General features: G+C 49.1%; 1 protein-coding gene and 1 non-coding gene across 2 annotated transcripts in view; both read right to left on the bottom strand.

Annotated features, from left to right (window-relative positions):
* Positions 1-22769, bottom strand: part of LOC144101782 (heparan sulfate glucosamine 3-O-sulfotransferase 3A1-like) — an 87073-nt gene that overhangs the window by 46197 nt on the left and 18107 nt on the right. The gene's annotated exons all lie outside the window — the stretch shown is intronic.
* TRNAF-GAA (transfer RNA phenylalanine (anticodon GAA)) lies at positions 14791-14863 on the bottom strand. Its single transcript has one exon. It is a non-coding gene; the product is annotated as a tRNA-Phe (tRNA).

The raw sequence follows: 22769 nt of genomic DNA, 5'->3' as shown, positions 1-22769 counted from the left end.
CTGTATGACGAGGCATTTTAATTTCCGCCGTAATCGCGTGGCACGTTTTAGGCCGCGTGCATTATTACTGAGCACGCTTGCTCAGTAATGCGGTCGCCAAAAGGGACTGTGTAAAAGCGTTCACATACTCCGCTTCCCGTAAATTTCTACTAAATAACCCGAAGCAGCTTCGCTGGCAGTTTTTAAGTGCGGATAGCGGCTAGGAGTTTAGAACAGCACCACGCTGTGTCAGACGTATACATCTAAACACAGCACGTTATCATTCGGTGCAACTCGCCGGATTGTCAACCTGTACAGCAAACACGTGAGGGAACACAAGCGGTTCTGGCAGAACGAACGGCAAAAGGTGTGATCAAGTTACGTGCACCGGACAGCGCTTTTATAGCTTTGTCTGTATGCCCGCTTCAGTGCAGAGCAGTATCTTCCACGTGGACTGCATAACGATCCTCTGGGAATACGTACCACATTGGTCCTCTTTACCACGCCTCATGTTTTCTATCTCCGAAAAGCGTCATCGCGATCACGCTTTCATACGCAGGAGGGCATTGAGGGTATCTGGAGGACACTACACAACCCACTTGGCGCAAAAAAAAACAAACAGGGAACTATTACAGCAGACGCTATAATGCATGTATGCTCAAGGCACTTGAGAAGTTCACTAAAGACATGCACTCAGCGGGAACGTCCCTTCCTGTGCAACGCCACCCCTCCCTTCAGCCAATAGCTCAGACCATGGATCACACTCCTATGCTATGCCTTCCTATAGCTTTCTTTTTTGTTTGGCTGTATCGTCCCCCCACTCCGTCCCTGCATGGAACAGCAGGGATCTTTGTGGTCCCGGACGTGTCTTTCCAACACACCTCTTGTGGCCCTTGTCGAACCCCGCTCAACGCTCGGCCCTATTACCGGCATAAATTTATGGCGGGTCTTTTCGAGAGAGAGAGGGGGGGGGGGGGGGGCGTCTGTTCGCGGCGGGAGTCCGGCAAGGGGCGACACGTGTCATTGACTGCGCCGAGCGCCGTATACAATGAGTCTTGCCCGCTTATATACAATGCGCCGCCTGCCCTGCCACCGTCTCCGACGCAACAGCGGGGAATTCGAACGGGCTCGCATAACAATCCAGCAGTGGCCACATGCGCTTGCCACAAAAGGGAAAAAGTGGCTGCTCTGTGTGCGTTATGCATTGTTCGTCGCATCCGTGCCGCGTGGCAGTGGGTTCTCCTGCTTTGCTTTGCATGAGCGCAGGCCGTGTGCGCTTATGTAGTCGGTCCCCTTCACTTTGATGGATGTGCGGTTTTCTTCCCACAAGGTTACTCTACCGAGCTGGCTTCATCTGTGCTTGTGTGAGTGTGGATATTGTGGTAATACAAATATGGGGGCCTTCGTCACGTGCGGTATATAAGCCAACCCTTTTTTTTTCTTGTTCTTGGCCCTTCTCACAAAGAGGACAAAGCATAGCGAAAATTCACACGTAATGGCTGGGTTTAGAAGGGTGCGAGAAGAAAAACAAAATAAAATTATTGTGGCGCTCCAGAGAAGGACGCAGATGCAGCGCCACTGAAGATAAAGTGCATCTGCGCTGCATCTGCGTCCTTCTCTGGAGCGCCACTGAAGATAGAGTGAAGACGGCAGAGAAAGGGCACAAAGAAGAGGATATCGCTGGAACACGCCTACTTGGCACTTAACGATTTAAAGTGTTGGAGAGCCAAATAATATATTGCGAGATGAATCTATGGTGATGGTCTTCTGGCAAGTTGCTATATTTTTAGAATTTTATTTCTAACAAAAGTCGGCTACTATGTGTAGTCGCAGCCTGTACGGATAGCTGCCAGGGGCGACCCGTCCTGAATTCACGTGTACAATTTAAAGCAGAAAATGCTACTCGTAACGCCAAAGAGAGAATAGAGTATATCAACCAAAGCTAAACCATAAAAAATAAATCATGAAATCTTGAATCGCATTTCTGCTCCGTTCGCGTCCCGTTCGTTGTCACGAGCACAGGCACAAGAGCGAATAGTTGCCGTCTTGATGAGTCAATTCTGTGCGATCATTCATGCCAGCCCAGTGTCAGAGATACTTTCCACAGAAAACGCCAAAAAGCCCCATTTTTCCAAGAAATGTGTGGCGCAAATGATACCACCCCCTTCAAGGGTCACCCATAAATACGCCCCTTTCTTAACCGCAATGCCTCAGACCGGCGCACTGTATGTCTTTCAAAAGCTTCCGCGTCACAGTGGGCTGCTGGTAATGGTATGAATGCAGAAGAATTAATTGAAAGAAGAATCGTGGGAAGTATACTGCCTTAGCTATTAATAAATATTTTACATTCGAGGCGCACGCTGGGCTTCTGAGCAAAACGGTCAGTACTAGTGAGAAATAATCTGTGTTTCTGGTGCCAGTAAACATATATCCCATTCAGGGCAATGTAAATACCACCATTGCCTGCATTTGATGGTCAGGGCGATGTACGATGCGAATAAGAGAATATGATATAAGAATTTCCAGTGATGAAAAAGGAATGTTGTTATGCTTTCCTATAAACGGACGCGATAGGGGCGCCACATATATGCTGCGCAGCACCGCGGCTTGAATCACAGAGCGACGCCATCGTGACCAGGTGCCCGAAGTTCCCCAGTGCGCCACAGCGGGGCACCACCTCCGATAGCCGGACGGCCCGAGCCGGAGAGCAACACGATTGTCGGAAACGTCTCCGCGCAACAGGAGCGCCGTTCAACCGAACCAACGGGGAAGCAGCGACTGCCGGAAACGCCCCTGTCAGCGGCGTAGAGAAGCTGGCAGTGGGAATGTCGGCGCAGCCATATGGCTCGTCCGCTGCGGGGTGCCATTGTGATGGGCGCCGCTCGCGCTGACACTGAAATCTGGGCACCAGGGCGCTCATACCGCGTTCAGGCGTTTATAGTCAGCACTTTCGCCACATCGCTGCGACCTGATCTTGGCGCAGCAGGCTCTTATCGAAGAGAGTGGTGATAGAGAAGTTTAATGGCGCAAGGGCATCTGCGGCCAAAGAGCGCCATAGCACAAGGTATTTTTCGTTTTGCTCAAGGTAGGGTCAAAGACCCATCCCTCAAGCATTTCACCCTGATTAAACCGAGCACCAGACCATGGGAAAGCTTGTACCCATTGTTTCACCGGCAGGTACCCGGCGGCACTGGGGATCGAACCCCGCACCTCCCGCGTGCGAGGCGGATGCTCAACCACTCGGCCACCGCTGCGTTTTTTTTTTATCCAAGAAGAGGGAAGGGGGCTGATGAGGCCCGAATCCCCCGAAATCAAGCTCCTCCCTCTCACAATATTTTTGGCGGTGCTCTCGTTGGGCACACGTTCGATGGAAGAGAAGAATTAGAATAACAGATTTCGCCAATAGTTCCTTCTTTAGCCATGATGTTGCAGTGAGTACCTTCAGTGCGAATGGCTTGCTTGCAAGTCTGTTTAGTTTTGTTATGGAGGAAAAAGAGTGTCGGGTACGCAAGCTGATTGACTGATTGATTAATTGACTGATTGATTGTTTGAATTGATTGAACCACGCCCTTTGTCCTAACGTGCACATCGCTCGAGGCACCTGTGCGGGCATGTGGTGCCACAGTTGACACGGCGGCCGAGGCAGGTGCTGATTGCTGACTCGGTCGTCACCGATTGCCGTAAAGCTTGTTTCTTAGAGCCTTACAGAGGTACGCAAGGTTGAAGGTACGCTTACAGTCGCATCGATACGGTACGCATCGAACCTATGGCCACGGGGGCAGCTAGACAAAAGAGACAGAAATAAAACGAAGAATGATGTTCAGGGAAGCCCCTGCATTGAATAGTCCCTCTGCTCTTCTTCTATGGTCCCATGTGATGCATAGAAAAAAAATTAAAAGGAAGGAGAGGCGGTGTCGGACGTCCGCCCTCCCTGCCACTCGAGGCAGAAGTGGGCTTGTCGAATCGCATATACAGAGCCACTTGGCTTTCACCAGGAACACAATTCCCACTCTTCGCCTGGCTTATATTTGTTTATTTTTATTCTTCATTGGCCGCTTCCGTCCTCAACAGGCCGCGTTAGAGTGTTCGGGGCAGAATAAGAGCTGTCACCTTCACGAACTTGACAAGGGGGTTCCGAGGCCTAGCTTTTAATCCGTGATCGGTGAGTTCACCGGGGCACTTGCGGTGGCGTCGACTAGACGAATCGAGCGCGTTTGCTCGCTCTGCCGTGTTTATATCTGCGGTCACCGGACGCACCTTTGACGAGGAGCCTGGGTACCTTGTCGGTACCGTGGCAGCAAATTACCTCTTCTCCGCCACTTCCGCTTGCTGTTGCAGGTGCTGTGGTCCCCCTCAAGGATGATCAGGGCACGTTTCTAAGCGCGGATCACGAACATGCCCCCCCCTTTTTTTTTAATTTTACATGGATCTTGAAACGTGGTATACTGAACGGTGGCGCAGTGGCTGCTTTTCGTTGCCATTATTTCATTCATTCAACAAAAATATTACATTTAAAAATAAGCACTCTTCGCGTTGCACTGCAGCTGCTCCGGAAATTGTAGCTCATCCTTGATAGTAAGGTCACTGACCATACCCTCGATTGGGGCTCAGTTGGTTGTGGCGTTCGGGCAGCTATATCATGAGCAGGCAAGGCTCAACCTAGACAAAGGCGGCCGCATTTCGATGCAGACGAACTGCAAGTGGACCCACGCACGGAGGATTCGGCGCACTCAATCAAAGACAAGATACTTTCACATAAAACGGGGCTTTTATAACCTATATAAAGGGCCAAGAAAATAAACGCACATTCTTTTAATCACGGATCCCAGAGGCTCGGCTACACCGCCATTCCCTCAAAACTGTGATCACGGAGTCCTCTCTGGTGCGGATGTCACGACTTTAAACCGTGTGGCGGGAGAATTTTCTAATGCAATTTTCGAAGTAATAAATGCGTCATTTGCTGCCGTATAAGCATCGACAAGAAAGGGTCATTGAATCGATTTTGATTAAGAACAACAATTGCCCTCAGTGGTGCTCAAGGATAACCTCCTCCACCCAACTACATTATGCTTCATATGAACATTAAAATTCATTCATTAAATTTAATTAATTGTATGCTTTGACCATGCGTATAAGCAATGGATGAATGAGTGCGGAACCCTCATTGATCCCATCATGCGAAACATCTGCATTCGCTGTTCTTCCGGCTCAGGTCATGCGCGCTTTTTAAGACGGGGACAGTACACGGCTCCGCGAACGGCAGGTGGCCTCCGAGAGCCGTCACACGAAACAGGCATATCGATGCTCGTGTGCAGCAGCTGCGCGAGAAACCGTGCTGGAGGGGTGTCTTTGGACTCTTGGCGATGGGGAGTCGAGATACGAGCGCCGGACCCCAGCCAGCACACCCCATACGCGTGATCCCGCCCCGCGCCTGCCTTCGAAAAAAAAGGACCCAAGAACCATTTCCAGTCCACTTCACCCTGCTTCCTTTATTTCATTTTATTTCTATTGGTCTGTCATTGTAGCAAGCTCGCGTACTCGCCTTCAGCGGGGCGCTCTATCCCACACGGTCTGGTCTAGTTAGCTTCAGTGGGCGGTTCGGTGCGGCGGAGAATCGGCAATAGTCCAGCCACCCGGAAAGAACCCGTTGCGTCTATTGTTGTTTGGCTTCCGCGAGCCGATGCAAAAGCGGGGAAGATCGCGAGTGCGCTGTGAATGCGCTGGGATAGAGCAGGAAGGCGCACAGATGGTCAGGGGGATGACCTCCTTGTGGAAGTGGAGTTTAGGAAGGAAAGTTCAACCGACTTAGGAAAGAAGCGCGCGATCCCACAAACAAACGTGAGCATAGACCGCGGCGCATGCAGTGAGAGTATACCGGACCGCGTTGGCGCATTGAAAGCAACCACCTGCGCCGGGGTATCTGATGTTGATGAACTGAGTAGCCGATGTACTGGTGCAAAATCTCAGCGCCATTTTCTTTCCGGTCGGGGTGATTAGTGAAAAGCGATACGTTCGGGTGGGTTTGAAAAGAGATCAATCGTTGTGCGCGCATACACATGCGTCTGTCGATTTGGCGCGAGCGAATAAGTTTCGCATACACGAGCGTTTCCGTCGATAATCAGTTTCTGTACTTGTTTTTATTTGGCGAGTGAAGTTTCTAAATCAGCGTATGGCCGGCGTTAAACTTTCCGAGTGCTCAAGAGCTGAGCAGCAGGTAATGCATGTGGCAGTCAGGTAGCAACTGACGGCCTCGGATAGTTCTCGCATCCACATGACTGGTTTGCTTGTGTTGACTCTACATTCGAGCAAGCTTAAGTGGCTCTAAAATCTAGCAGGCGCGCCAAGGTCTTTTGTTTAGAGGGAGTTTGACATCGACTATACAGCGTTTAGTGGTTTATTTATAGATTGTCTCTCTCTATCTCGACACAGGGCGTTTCAATAGCGAGTACAAATTTTCTTTTTCCATGGAGCAAATCAATACAACTGAGAAAAAATATGATTCGGCAATATAGCATCACAAAGTGCTCACCGGGTGGTTATTTTATTTCTTGTCCGGTGAAATTTACCCGCGTTCCCACGAGAACATAGGCTAAAGCTCGACGAACACCCCCTGAACCGAACCCCTTCAGTGCCATTCGAAGGATCACTGTATATAGTGGCTACACTTGGTATATACCTAGGTATACCTAGTATTAGTAGTAGTAGGCTATACCTGGTATATATCTAGGTACACCTATAGTATTAGTAGTAGTAGGCTATGCCCACTATATACCTATCAGTGGCTATACCTAACCCGTCATTCTGTTCCGGTTGCATCACCAGCCGTCGTCGCCAATTGCAAGTGCCACTTCCCCGACGTTCAACGTCCCCAGCTGTTTCCGTGGCCTCGCTGTCCCTGCGCGGCCTGCCAAGTGGCCCAGAGACAGGCGGCCGTGACTCACGGGCCTTCGCGCGAGGTGTCATCACTCGCAGCTTCCCCCAGAAACAGGCGTCCCCGCCTTCTAAAGCAGCGTCTCCCGGGAGGGCTGGCAGTCGAAGCCAGCACGAAATTAAAAGTGGGTAAATAAATAAAGGCCGCGCTCCGTTCCTGGTTGGCAGCCGTGGAAACGCCGACTCCGTTTTTAGCTCCGCGACGTGTCTCTGTCACATACACACAAGCGCGCTTCCCTGTCTGCAGACTTGTTTATAGACGCCACGAGGGAAGCCAGGTCTTCGTCAGCGCTCCGTATACCTCTCTACCGGCGTCTCTGTCATACGCGAGATGATGAACCGCGTACTGATGTGTTGAAGCGTGAACGAGGCGAACACAAGAGCTCATCTTGTATACGCTGTATGTTGAGCCTGAAGAAAGGCTTTGGACAGTGAGCGGCTTCGGCATTAACAACCATGTTCGCATTGCGTATCTGCTTGTCTGAGCCAGTAACGGTGACAAGTTGGGCAAATACAGAGGATGTGTCCTGTCCTTTGTCCGGAATGCTGACTTCTGTAAGCAATGCGACGTGGTTAGAGCATAGCGTACTAGCGATATATAGTGCGATACAACTCAAGAACGAAGCAAGCAAAAGCCTTCAAAGGAGGCCTTCCAGCCAACGGCGTCGATCGATTGTCATAAAACCGTAGTTAATCCCTTTGGTCCGGCTAGCCTAACATCGCAGGGGGTGGCAGATGAAAGGGTGTTAACCATGGCTTAATCGGATTAACCGCGGCGTCATGAAAACCAGTCGACGCTGTCGGCTGGAGGGCCTCTTTTGAGGGGCATCTGCCGTTTCGTTCTTGAGTTGTATCTGAATATAGTTTCGTAATACCTTCAATAAGAACGCGTGACGAAAGAATAAAGGCCAAAACAGTATTACATCCCCAATATTTTTAATAACGATAAAACTATAGTATTGCTACAAACTACTGGATGCGAAGTAAAGAAAGCTTTAACCGAACTTCGGATATAAAGTGCTTCCTTGAGCAGCCGCCACAGGCTTCTTTTTTTTTTATTGGGTTCGCACGCTTCACTCTTTTCTACTTTGTTATTTTGTTGAAACAGCGTATGCATTCAGCGTATATACACTATAAACAGAAAGGAGTAAAAAAGGGAGTAATGCATCCTCAAGACAAGAGAGCGAGCTAGAGGACAGCTTACTCCTTTTTTTTACTCCCATATAAGTGTATTCACGTTTAGAGCGCAGTATAACCAAGTAGCGGGGTTCGTTTCTCAGCCCCGCAGCGCAGCCCTTACGGAATTACTAAAGACCGAAAGCTATCAGAAGATGAGGACAAGGGTTCTCCTTACATTGCAGAGGTTTGCACTTTAATGGGCGCCATAAGCTCTCTTCTGCACGGCTAGGAAACAAACCCTGTAGCCTGGTTACCTTTGTAGCGAAAGCTACACTGGCCACGAACTCGCATTGCCACCGTGGTCGCACCGCACCACGTGACCAACCATGTGACCGGTCACGTGACCAACCGCGTGACGAACCACGTGACCAGCCACGGCGCCACCTCCTCGCCATCTGGCGTGACGTCAGAGGAGAAGCCGCCTTAGCTTTCGCTACGTATATCCTGGCATATAGCCGAGCTAAGCCACTGCCAATTTTTTTTTTTTTGGCAAAGAAGGTACACTATAAACAAGAATACGCCTATATGGGAGTAGATGCATGAAGCGGAGAATAGGAGGCTGGTTAATTAATATTTGATAGTTCAGTTTGTTAACATTTACTCCTAGGCTCTTTAATTATTGAGAGGCGTGTAGCCCACTGGAAGTAATACCCATATCAGTTTATAAAATTTTGAAAAGATGGTTACGTTCGCGTGGTTACTTACCGTGGGCTATCACGCATCTAAATAATTGACGAGCCTGACATTGATCAGGTTTGGACACCTAAAAGAATAAAAAATGATAAGCCCCTGCCTGCACCACGGACGTATAACAGGCTTAATCCAATTACAACGTAATAGAAGAGGCCCAAGGGCAGTGTGACTTTTACCCCCCGTAGGCGAGGAAAAATTAAAATAAAAAGAGGGGAGGGGGAGCTACTGTAGCAACACGCAGCTGGGTGAGCGATCCCGGGGAAGTAATAGTTAAAAAGTTAACAATTTATCATTAGTTAACAAACCGTACGTTAGCAGATTTTAGCTCTATTCTGATGCACTGCACCGCTGAAAATGCTATGCCGAGAAAAGCGCTCTTCTAACAGAACAAACCTATTTTTAAAAATTGTGTATAGCCTTAGATCAAACACCTTATCTACTGAACTGCACAGTTTGCTGCAAGAATTTTGGAGGAAGTACCTAAGCTAACTTCCTCAAAAGCCACCAACGCAAACTGATCGCTATGTGCACTGCAGTGGCGCGCCGACCAAGCACCCGTGGAAACCACTCACGCGAGCATACATACGTCAAGGAAAACGCCGACGAAAAGTGCAAAGGAAATACATTTTTCCCACTGCCGGTGGCACCTAAAGCGCAGACTTTTTCGAAAAAGAACAACGCATGACTGGCGCGCTATGCGTGCTTTTTGTTGTTGTTCCGGCCTACAGAACTCTAGCTGTTGGCTGTCAGCGGAGCGGCGCTTCTTCGAAGTCCGACTCGGCTTCGCCGAAGACCAGCCGAGCCTTCGCGGGACGTCCCGCAGCTGTTTTGAAGCCTGGCGACGTGCGATGCACCCCTGCGACTGCGCGGAAGACTTGTCGGTGAACCGGTGCCGGCTTGACAGCGGGGGAGGAAAGGGGCAGGGGAAGTGCTGCTCTCTGTGGTCGATTCGTCACGCTCCTGTGCGTTAGTAGGAAAAGTTTGGCAATGAGTTGGATTGTGCTACGCCCTGCATGTATGCCGTGCCCTCGCATAGGAGCAATTACTCATTAGCATACACCCAAGGGCAGCCATACGGCAGCAAAGGAAATTCAACACGATGGCAAGGCGGGCGAGTGGGTGATACATATTTTAAAAAAAAATAACAGCGCGGAAAACGCTGAATAGAGTGCAGAAAAACTTAAGACAAGCGCTGACTCTCAACTAAAGTTTAATCACAGCAAACAGGCAAATATAAGCGAACAGGCAATATGAGAAAGAAAACAAGATTGTGCATCAGCAAACCATTCCTGCTCCTGCGTGACGGTGAGGTTCCCTATCTTGACCCAACATATTGTGCGTGCCTTGTGGTTTTTTCTTTGGTTGTTGCCTGTTCGCTTATATTTGCCCGATTGCTGCGATTAATCTTTAGTTGAGAGCCAGCGCTTGTCTTGTGTCTTTCTACCCTATAGTCCCTGTTTTACGCGCTGTTATTTTTTAAATATGCAAAGGAAAGCTATATATATCTTTCACAGAAATTTGGTAGTTGAAGAAATATTCGTCCTGGTCCGGGTTTTAACCTGGCACCGCCAACTGTCCCGGCAAGTCGCCCTGTGTACCAACTGAGCTAACTAGGAAGGTTAGCAGAACAGATCGCAGGGCGAGAGTGAATTGGTCAACAATTGATGAACCGGTTATTAGTGATATTAGCAAAAGAAAGTGGCAACGGTGGTGGTCCAATGTTTAGGGGAATCCCCAAGGTAGAATATAATTCTAATAAAGGAGTAATCACCTCGGACCAGGATGAATTTTTTCTTCAGCTATGAAGGTTTTGTGGAAGCTGTGTAGCTTTCCTTTGCAGCCGCATGGCTGCGCTTGGGTGGATGCCAATGAGTAATTGCACCATTATTACAAACCTACTCCCCACCAAGGGATTCCCCTAAGCACTGGGCCGACCAGAAACAAAGAAGTGCCCCACAGTTTGATTTGTGGAGGAGGCGGAGGGGGATAAACTTTCTTTAATAATAAAGGGTAAAAAGTTAGCTGTTGATTAAACTTTGGTTAACCCTGGTGAGAAGCTCCCTTTGCATGGCTACGTTCACAAACGCCACACACACTGCCGAACGGATTGTCTGTAAAGCGTCGATGAAATGTCCGATGGGGCAGTTGCCACCTGCCACGGTGGTTAGATTGTGATGGCGTCAGTAGGTCACATGACCTGCCACGTGACACCTGTAACGGGACTGCACTGACGCTGCCCTCTAGAAAACCCAGCGTGGTGAAGCTTTCGCTTCAAAACCTTCCTGGGAGGGCTCCTCAGTCCAAGAGCCCTCTGGCCTTCCTCTCCAGTCTAGCCCGGTCAATCAGCTTTCGCTGTTCACAAGCTCGTGTGGCCAAAAGTGTGGTCTCCCAGGAGGTTGGAGTGTGTGTGCGAATGGTCTGTACACAGATGGGATCAGTGTATTGGTCTCGGTTTGTAGCTTCTACGGTTGAAAATGTTTCCACACCTCTATAGAAACCTCACGACGATGAAATGCGCTCTTGGCGCCTCTTCGTTAAGGATGCGGATTGTTTTCACATATGTCTCAGGTTATGACATTTTGGAGGACGCGAACCAAAGGCCCTGTCCTAAATCCCTTGACGGAACTAAACACGGATTGAGCGTAGCGGAGGTGCTCCGAGACACTGCGTTTTCAGTCGAGACACATCAGGAGTACAAAAAGCAAAAAATGTCTAATGAAATTAAAGGTGCAGTAAGTATCTCACTTCACGGTGGACACCTTAACTCCAAAGGGAAGGGAGGAAGGTGAGAGTGAAAGAAGAAAAGAAGAAAGAAGTGCCGTAGTGGAGGTCTCCAGAATAAATTCGAACACCTGGGGATCTTTAACGTGCACTGACATCGAACAGCACACGTGCGCCTTTAGCGTTTCGGCCTTTCGCAACCCGCCCCCCCCCCCCCTCCCGCAAGCTGCCGCGGCCGCTTTCCTCCTTGCCCGTACGGGCGGTCTCTGCTTCCGAAGCTGTATCTGCTACTCTGTAATCACTGCACTGGCGCCTAATCACCGGTGAGGTGTTAATCGCGTGTTATTATTCCCCGCCCGGCTTAATGGGGCCGCCAAGAGCTATGGCGCCCTGATTTACTTCTATATATATCTGCATGCCTAGCAGCTCGCAGATAGCACCAATTCTCGGCGCGGAACGCAGCCTTTCACGTACAGACAAATAATAAGACGCCGAATCACATACAGTGATTGCCCGCGCAAACTTCGTCGGTCGTGACGCTTTGTGGATGTTTTCAGGCAGGCGGACCCATGTTCATTTGATTATTCGCTCGAACTCCTGCTGCCGCCTTGTATTCAGTCCGCTTGATACCTCGTAATTAAGCCAACGGGCCCTTAGTCTCAATCCTCACTGCGCGACAAACGAAAGGGTGTCTTTGGTGCTGTCATCGTCACTCCAAACCCTATACAAGAAAACCATTGGCTAAAGAAGCTGTAAGATGATTACGTGGTTTAAACAGTCGGCCCATCGAATGAGCCTGAATTCATTCTGACATCTCTACATAGCAGAAAGCGTTTGTAGAACAGGTTGAATTGTCTCTACCGCTGGGCAGTATACGGAGCCCCTAACCCATCCCCAACAATTTTGGACAAAACCATGTTTGAAAGGGAATGAGTTTAGAATGCAATTTTTTTCATATATTGTAAGATCTCATTATAACAATCAATATATCCGCAGATCTCCCGTTGCCAGGCTTGCACTGTTTTGCTATTAACTTTTTTTGCTATCGTCAGAGGAGTTTCCCCATTGTTTTTTTATGGGATTCTTTACTGCTAGATGCGATCGATGGAAACACTTTAAAAGAAAGATTTTGCTGTACGTCGGACGAATGGGCCATTACCTCCAATATTTGTGTAACAGTACGTCGCAGTTTTCCAATATTCAAAAATTTTGGCCAAGAATGATGGGCACGTATCCTCTTACATCTCTTCGTATCATGGAATCAATCAAACGACCACGTCATAATTATGGAAACAATGAATAACTGCGCAAAAAGGACGGGACAAGAGAGAAGAATCACACGAGACAAGCGCAGACGTCTGCGCTTGACTCGTGTGATTCTTCTCTCTTGTCCCGTCTGCGCTTGTCTCGTGTGATCCTTCTCTCTTGTCCCGTCCTTTTTGCGCAGTTATTCATTGCTTCCATAATGTCGTACCGACTAGCCCCTCACCGCACTCTTTTACACGTCATAATATCGGGGGAAAACTGCACCGACCCTATATTGCTGGCCCCATCCGGAAAGCGATAGACAGTTCCCGTTGAAAAACAAAGGAACTCTCAGGGCCAAGTCTGAATACGGAAGCACAGATCAATGTATACCGAAGGCAGCCAAATAATGTCAAATAGCGGCACACACACGCACAAAAAAAAAAACGCGTGATTGACAGCCTGCGGCGGTCAGGTCGGGTCGACATCGTTTCCGCGACGCGTGCAGCCAGCAGAGCGGCAGTGACCCTTTATGCCTTCTTCACTTCCGCCTCACGTTTTCGGCTACCTTTCCAAAACGACACCACTGACACCGCCGTTGTCGCATCAATCACATCGGCGCCGGTCTCCCTGGCAGCTGGGATGACAAAAACCTGTTGTTCGAGCGCGCGGAGCGACCTCTGACCGAGCTGCGGAGAACTAGGAGCTTTTGCACGCACCACCGAATGTCGAAACATCATAGAATGAGCCGGGCGCCATCGTTTGACGTCTGCAAAGGGGCGAGTTGGTCTTCAGCTAGTCCCGGAATAGCGAAATTATACTCTCGACCCCAAAAGAAAATAATTAAACGTGGGTGGCGCCTGTATGCTTGTCAGCCTCTTTGTTTGCTGAAGACGGCTCGCCGGCAGATGCACTCAGGTGACGAGGCTAGAAGGATACAAAACTGTTTGACCCGTGACGAGCGAGGCGGGTAAATTTGGCGCGCTGTGCTTGGAGACGAGACGATTACCAGACCCCGGATGCTGGGACCTCCGGGCTGAGAGCGCCACAGCACTGCACTGTGTTACACAGGAAGAATAGCCTTGGCTGCAGACCAGAAGATCATCAGAAACAGCCAATGACGAGTACAGTATAAGGAGAGACCACGAAATATAAAGGTCATACAAACAACAAAAACATTGTGTAATCTCTACTAAAAAAGCACCTCTTCGTCTAGTAATGAAGATCTATATGAAGATCGAGGTCACGTTCTTTAGTGAAGGCTATGGCTTGTCCAGTAATACAAGTAGGCATTGATGCGGGAAGCGAACACGAAGTGAGAGACTTCAGAGACGTACGCGACACAGTATCAGGAAAGGACTTTTGTGCTGTTGTCGACTATAGTCCGGTACAACTCAAGAACGAAGTGGCAGATGCCCTTCAAAGGAAGCCCTCCAACCAATGGTGTCGACCGATTTTCATCACGCCGTGATAAATCCGATAGAGCCGTGGTTACTCCCCATACATGTGCCACCCTCTGCGATTTCATGCTATATTCGGATACAATCTCGGCCGCGGCGGCCATGTTTCGGTGAAGGCGAAACGCCAGGCAGCCGTGTGCTGTGCGATGTCATTGTCGAAATTTATCCGGAGACCACCACTATACGGCATCTTCCTTCTTCCACTCTCTCCATCATCTATTCCCCGAGGGCACGGAATGAGGTGTCCGAAAGAAAGCTTTACAGTTACTCTTTTCTTGCCTGAGAGCCGCCCCGGTGGCTGAGTGGCTATGGCGCTCGGCAGTTGGCCCGAAAGACGCGGGTTCGATCCCGGCCGCGGCGGTCGAATTTCGATGGAGGCGAAATTCTAGAGGTCCGTGTACTGTGCGATGTCAGTGTACGTTAAAGAACCCCAGGTGGTCTAAATTTCCGGAGCCCTTCAGCACGGCGTCCCTCATAGCCTGAGTCGCTTTTGGACGTTAAACCCATATAAACAAACATCTTTTCTTGCCTGAAAGTCATTTTCCGCACGCTAAAAAGGAAAACTAAAAAAAATTTCCTCCTCTGCCGAAACCCGGGATCGAACCAGGGACCTTTAGATCTTCAGTCTAACGCTCTCCCAACTGAGCTATTTCGGCCGGTTGGCAGCAGGAGCACAAAAGCGATAATCAAGGCCATCGCCACTAAAGCAGCTCGGCGGTGAACACGTGCTACCTTGCGCGCGCCTTTGTGTTGCGCCATTGACGACGTCACCCCCTTCCCCCGGGCCGCACGCGACGATAGCAGCGGACTATCGCTCGACGCCGCTGCTGTTCTTGCGAGACGCGGCCGTTTCATTCTCCGACAGAATGCATTCTTTCTGCCTGCAAAGTAGGACGCTTTATCCAAGGGCTAGGAAGTCGGGAGGTTGGCACTCAATCCCCTCACCCCCCCCCCCCCCCCCCTTCCGCGGACTGAGTGGGAAAGCGCGCGCACAAAGCACGTTAAACCTACGAGAAACGAACCCAGTGCATACCAACGCGTAGCTTTTGGTAATATATTCCAGACAAAAAACAACTAGAGAAGACCTTTAAAGTCAAGAAATCCATTTTCTACACTCCCTTACGGCGCGGTTCAGGTGTCCAACGATATATGAGACATACTGCGCCATTTCCTTTCCCCAAAAAAACCAATTATTATTATTATCACAATTTCTGATTATTTTTCTTTTTCTACACAACGGAGCATAACATATGGTGTCAGCCGTACCGAATCATCGTCTTTCCAAGCAGCTTTACTAACATTCTCGAACATAGAAAATGCGTCATACAGTGCTTGATTTCTGTGTGTGTTATGAATGCCGTTTCACTTTGCGGTACCTTTTTCCTTTACTTATGTTCTGTTATTTCTTCTGCAGCACTGAAGAGTACGTGCCTGAGCTTGTTTTGTGTATCAGCGTGTTTGCACAGTTCACGAATCTTCTCTTATGCCGAAAATAGCTCAACTTTGCCTGCTGTACATTTGCTGTCATGTGTTACCGGTTGCTGCTTTTAATTAAAACATCCCCCCCCCCCCCGGCCCCCTCCATGTAATGCTGAGTTCTGAGCCTTTAGGGCAAATAAATAACTAACTAAAAGATTGTAGGATGCTTAAGCTTCGTCTTTAAGAGTGAGATGCGACAGCGTGTCGCAGCGTTCCCGAGGATTACACGGAACGCCATCGGCGCGACGCGTGGCCCGCTGGACATTTTAAGGAAAGGGCGCCTGTCTCACATTTCTCGCTGGACACCCGGGTCGCGCAGTAAAGGAAGGGAAAATCGATCGATCGATCGAGCAATCAATCAATAAATCAATGGATCGACGATCAATAAATAAATAAATAAATGATCAATCGATCGATCAATTGAACAATCAATCGATCGATTGTTGAATCGATCGATCGATCAATCAATCCTTAACGCTGTCGCGTTAAAATCCCTTCCCTTACGGCGCGGTTCAAGTGTCCGCCGAGATGCGCCATTTTTCGCTCGCTCAGGGCCAAAGGCGCCGACGCCGAGGACACCGGCTTTTTTGCGACACGAGCCCCGTAACGCTGTCGCGTAAATAAATAAACATTATCAATTTACTTAAGGCCTTCATTCCTTTAACACTTGTTTTAAAAAGCAGGGGTTTTGTATATGTCCAGCTTTTTCGGGCAAAAGTTTTGAAAATTGTAAAATTGTAAGACACAGCTGCTATAGAAATATTGAAGGGGTAATGGTCCATTATTTTGATATGTAGCGAAATCTTTCTTCTAAAGTGTTTCCACCGGCCGATCGCATTGAAGAACTAAGATTGCCATAGAAAACCAATGGGAAGCTCATTTGACGTTAGCAATAATAATAATAATAATAATAATAATAATAATAATAATAATAATAATAATAATAATAATAATAATAATAATAATAATAATAATAATTGGTTTTGGGGGAAAGGAAATGGCGCAGTATCTGTCTCATATATCGTTGGACACCTGAACCGCGCCGTAAGGGAAGGGATAAAGGAGGAAGTGAAAGAAGAAAGGAAGAAAGAGGTGCCGTAGTGGAGGGCTCCGGAATAATTTCGACCACCTGGGGATATTTAACGTGCACTGACATCGCACAGCACACGGACGCCTTAGCGTTTTTCCTCCATAAAAACGCAGCCGCCGCCGCGGTCGGGTTCGAACCCGGGAACTCCGGATCAGTAGCCGAGCGCGCTAACCACTGAGCCACCGCGGTGGGTTTTGACGTTAGCAAAAATAGAAGAAAAAATACGGCTGCTATTGGGTGATCTGCGGATATATTGACTGTTATAGTGAAATCTTATATGAAAAAACTGAGTTCATGAACGGTTTTCCGCTCAAAAATGCTTTTGTCCAAAATTGATGGGTATGATGGTGCTACCACAGTGCAGACCAGCTGCTTGGAGAATCATAACACAAGTCAACATCTGCGCCTCTCTTTGTAAATAAATATTCTCGACTCTGTTAGAATACTGGCTGGTATCTGCGTTGTTTTAATGCGTTCTAACATATCTTGCCCGCGCAGAAGTAGAAGAAGATTTATGGGTTACTCTTGGAGGCGGAAGCCTCGTTTGAGCCATGGATTTCTTCGACGTCTTCAAAAAACAAAAAAAGGGGGTTTAAGACGGTTTTCCTTCGTAAACTTTCTCACCGTGAAGGTCGGGGGGGGGGGGGGGGGGGGGGAGGGAGGGGGGCGGAGCCAGGCCGCCAAGGAGAGAAAAAAATAAAGGAAGAACGAGAAACAGAAACGCCCATCAGCGTGCGATATAAATCGCTACTGCTTGACCAGCACCCAAATAATAATAATAATAATAATAATAATAATAATAATAATAATAATAATAATAATAATAATAATAATAATAATAATAATAATAATAATAATAATAATAACTGGTTTGAGGGAAAAGGAAATGGCGCAGTATCTGTCTCATATCTCGGCGGACACCTAAACCGCGCCGTAAGGGAAGGGATAAAGGAGTGAGTGAAAGAAGAAAGGAAGAGGTGCCGTAGTGCCTGGTTTCAGATTAAGGCGCAGTGAGTGTTTTTTTTTTTGCGAGTGAATATTTGTACAGCCCGCTGTTTCTGGTGCATGCGGTCGGTGTCCATGTCTCACTGTCGTTTAATAGCGAATAGCATATAGCATATACTACTAAGGCATTCTCCGTACGCCTTTAGTTTCCTCTAAATTACCAAATTAGTTTTCTCTAAATTAATTTAATCATTTCCACTGAGTTATGCGCTGTTCGCTACTGACAGCGGAAAAATGGATCTAGTTGGTGATCTCTAGAAAAGCTGAGAAACACGAGTGAGAAGGTTTAGGAAAGTATTCGAAGCACAGTAGCTTTCCAAAGAAGGCACGTCAGTAAACACGCACCTGAGTGCTGCCGTGCGGCTGCATGTTATCGCAGGAAGGTGCTGTTAACACTGATAATTTTCCCCCTCGTTAAAACCACTCGGTGTTAAGTGATTCGGTCCAGTCATGTGCTCCTCTACTAGCCAGTATTCACGATCTACTGGATTGCGAGAAAAAAAATGCGCTGATTACGAACGCAAAACGGCCCTAGCGCGCCTTTTAGAAAAGGCGGAGCTCGAAAGGTGTTACAAAGCTGGACCTGCAAATTGCAGTCTGAGCTCAATGCGTTTGACCTCACATTTTAAGATCAAAACTTGTTACCTGTAGTTTGTTTGTTTTTTTTCGTTTCGGGGGGGGGGGGGGGGGGGGTATTAACTAAAGGTCAAAAGTTTGTCAGTGCGGGACAAAAAAAAAACCATCCAAAACAAGCGCTTTCGGAAATGGGCGACAAAGCCGCACCCCGGTGTCTAATTTCAAAGTTGCCCCGCCATCACAAGCACCCCGCCACCCGTGCCTTCCGCCGCTTGTTTCGAGAAGCCAGCGCAAGGGCTTCAATATTCTATGCCGCTGGCGCTTTTTAGCGGCTTCCCAAACACACGGCAGGAACTGGCAAAGTGCAGAGTTCATTCTGCCTTCTCAGTTTTCGTGCCGTAATTGGCAGGGGCACCCCGCTAGAGCCTATGTGGTTCGGGCTGCGTTCTGGGGGAGACCCGGCAATTAGGCTACAACAGCGGGGGTGCCCCGCTCGGAACCGGCCTGTTATGCGTCTCCCCCGGGGGGTAACATCCCGTGCCATGGCTTCGTGACCTCCGTGCCACGATGGCGGCAGCGTCCCATCGGGACCCGGTGTAACCTAAAACCAGTTATGAACGGTCTTCGCACGGGTGTCAGAGGCGCAGCCGGTTGAGACCGTGTTGTTTCAATCGGCGAGCTTCCGAAGCTGATGATTAAGGGTTTCGTTTTCCTAACTGGCCTGCGACAGTCATATATGAACCCTTCCACTGCTTTCTTCTATTGCTGACGAGAAAGAAATATATGTGTTTAGGATACTGGGGATAAAGCAAGTATGGAAGCAAGTGTGGGACGCGTAACTTTGAAAGATAGATGATAGCGTGGAGCAGACACCAAAAGGAAGCGAATTTGCTTCACATTCTAATTTAAATTGTTCCGAGTAAGTGGCACCGCTGGCAGGGCTTGTAATATAAAGAACAAGCGACCGATGGTCTTCTAGGCTGACGCACTGGGTGATACTAAGGAAAAAAAAATGTGCTCGAGGAGCGCCAGTGGATATGCTGGAATGGCTCATTTATAAAATTTGCATGCATGGCAATGAAGACAAAAGGATATGCTGCACATGGTTGGCTGTTTGGCCAAAGGGGAACCGTTGGGGAGGGGGTGACGGGCATGAATAATGACGTGTATAACTGCCGCAACGTAGGAGCTAACGGATATCGCCGAGAGAATTGTCTGCCATGCAGTGACCTTGACTGAGCGCGTTATGATTAGTACTGCACGACAAATAAAGCTTTGGCAACGCGACGACGTATACTCAGAAGTTACCAACTTATTTTTTTCTCTTTGATGCGAGCTGATGCGAGCTTTGCTCTTGGCACATCACCTCGCGTCAGCTTGCCCCTCTCGGGGGAGTTCAGAAACACGCCCATAAGATTAAAGCCCTTCGCAACGAGCGCAAAAATAAAGGATAATAAAGCGTGTCGAGACAACACCGAACCTGCATGCAGCCTAACGGATAGTGGCGATACCTCGCACCCCGAAAGCCATTATTTTCGGCGAGAACCGACACCTGGGTGCGCTTCATTTATTATTGTTTTTTCACTTTCCCGAAGAGCGTGTGGGAACCGCAAGATAGGCTCGTCTTTCGGCAGTGATTAAGAGCTCGTGTCCAGCCAGCGAACGGGTCGTGACCGGAGCATCCCCGAGGGTCGGAGGTCAGCGCCTTTGCGGAGCAGCCGCCGACGAAACATCAACAGCCACGATTTTAAAAAATAAAGAGAGAGAGAGAGAGAGTAATTGGAGACGGGACAAACGGTGTTTCAGCTTGGTGCGAGTGTATTGCATTCTGCTCGCCCGATGTGTCAGTAAGCTGAGCTAATGCCTGACTTGGATTGACACACTACCTAAACTATAATTTGCAAGAAATTACCCGGCATCTGCCAGGCTGATGTCGGTTTTCGATGTGTCCTTGGTTTGCTGTGGGGCGTACTGTCAAGAGCACTGGTGTCGCTGAAGCCTGAATGGCCCTATGGCAACGTGTACATGTGTTCTGCCTTGATCAGCTGGCTGTCAGGCGCTTGCTGGCGTTTGAAGGTTCTGAAGACATAGAGTGTGTACTTCTTATATCTCATCTAGGATTCAATTCTAAACGCTGTACAAGCATTCTTACATACTTCGAATTATTGTCCTGTGATAATAATAATAATAATTGGATTTTTGGGGAAAGGAAATGGCGCAGTATCTGTCTCATATATCGTTGGACACCTGAACCGCGCCGTAAGGGAAGGGATAAGAGAGGGAGCGAAAGAAGAAAGGAAGAATTAGGCGCCGTAGTGGAGGGCTCCGGAATAATTTCGACCACCTGGGGATCTTTAACGTGTACTGACATCGCACAGCACACGGGCGCCTTAGCGTTTTTCCTCCATAAAAACGCAGCCGCCGCGGTCGGGTTCGAACCCGGGAACTTCGGATCAGTAGTCGAGCGCCCTAACCACTGAGCCACCGCGGCGGGTTTGTCCTGTGCGGCCGATTTCCTTTCTAAAACGAATGAAACCTCCCGGCTCCCGCCTTTTGTTTTTGTTTTTTAACTCACCTCTGAAAGTAGGAGTCAACCAAGGCGTGGAGTGCCTTCCAGCCAGTCGCGTGGCGACTTGCCGCTCAGCCATCGGCGCGGAGTGATACGTGAAGCAAAGTGTCCACGCTTATTTTTATTTCCATCGGCCTAATTTTCGGCTATCTTATCTGCGACTGAAACTATTCATTCACAGAAACCTAAGCCGCCACGGGACAATCTGAAAGGCACTCCATGCGTTGGTTAACTCCTCGTATACCTTAGGAGGTCAGTTCAACACAAAAGCGGGGAGCCGGGACGTTTCGTCCAATTTAATAGGAAAATTGGCCTGCTATCCTTTATTTCCGCTTCCCCAGCTCAGGTGCTTCAGTATCGATGGCAGATGCCGGGGCTAGCAAAAATCTTTTCCTTCCTTTTTACTATTATTTTTAATAAAACCACTACCACCACCACCACCGCACAGGACAATAATTGGAAATTTCCAAGAATGCTTGGAGGAAGAAAAGGAAGAGGAGGAGGAGGAAAGGCGGGGAAGTTGACCGGAGCGTGTATACGAGGTTCCCGTGGTAAAAAGACGAGTCGGGATCTTCTTTAGTGCACGTTTAGTTAATGAATGAATGAATGAATGAATGAATGAATGAATGAATGAATGAATGAATGAATGAATGAATGAAGATCAGAGGTTGTCCTAATGGTCTGATGGCGCCGCGATACTCCCCAAAATTCTTCCGACTATACTTTGCCCTGCTCAACCCGGGCAGCGAGCGGTAAAGCAGTACATATCTGGGAAAGACACCTTTCGTCAATCGTAGATTAACGCCCCTTCTGCAAAGCGCGGACCCCGCGACCCAGAAGAAAGCCATCCATCTGGCGGCAGAGGCCGCAAAGAGCCAAAAACTCTTTGCCTGCATCTAGTCGCGGAGGCCCTGGCCTCTGCCCCTAAGCCTGCATGCCAAGGGTAGGGAGTAGAGGGCCTCCATTTCTGATGGAAATAAATGTTTTGGAACTGGAACTGGAACGCCCCTTTCTGTTCAAGGACTACCTGCGCCACTTTCGTGATGTGCCAACGCGTCGTTAGTGGCGCGCGAAGCGCTCTGCTTCGTTTCGCGCCGCGGTTCTTAGCGCGTCGGGCGAATATTTTGAATCCATGGAGGCCGCTTTCAATATATCTCGTCCAATAGCAGACAGCTGGGCTTGTTTGTATTGTGTTGCCTATTTTCCGCGCACGAGACAAATGTCAGCCCGACATGCGTGCAGCTGTCCGTTGGTGAAGTGCGAGTTTGAAGAAGGGCGCCCACTCTGCTACATGTTAAAGATGTTTTAGTAACCGCTATTAGGAATGGCCGCCAGCTGGTATTAGGATTGGCGCCAGCATGACTCGACGATTGCCACCAAGACTCTCGCCAGGTGTCTGCAGGGTGCACTTACCGCGCTCGCCCGGTCGTTGCTGCGTGGGACAAGCGGGGAGCAGGGTTCTGCGAAAATCCCTTTAAAGGAGTCGCTGCCACGGGCCGCGAAGTGGTTCCGGCTGTCTTCCGATTTTCCCTGACGTCTCCACCGACCCGACTACCCCTGGCCTCACGGGCACAGCACCAGCGTGGGAACGGATCGCCACAGTGGCTTGTCTGCAGGCTTCGCCGGCCATCGCTAATGGCAGAACCACTAGGGATATTCTCCCAACGGGGCTGCGCCTCGGTTTCTTCGAAGTTCACCGACCGGCGGAGAGCGGGCCGACCACCTGACGTCGCCTGCCAGCCTGACGGGGTCCTGGCCGCACACCCCTCTCCCTCGGGCTCAACTTATGCCAGGGGCGTGTCCATGTGCGCGGAGGTGTCTGTTTGTGTGTGATAGCGCAAGT

Source organism: Amblyomma americanum, chromosome 8, assembly GCF_052857255.1.
Source record: "Amblyomma americanum isolate KBUSLIRL-KWMA chromosome 8, ASM5285725v1, whole genome shotgun sequence".
NCBI lineage: Eukaryota > Metazoa > Arthropoda > Arachnida > Ixodida > Ixodidae > Amblyomma > Amblyomma americanum.
This window is presented reverse-complemented; position numbering and strand designations above follow the sequence as displayed.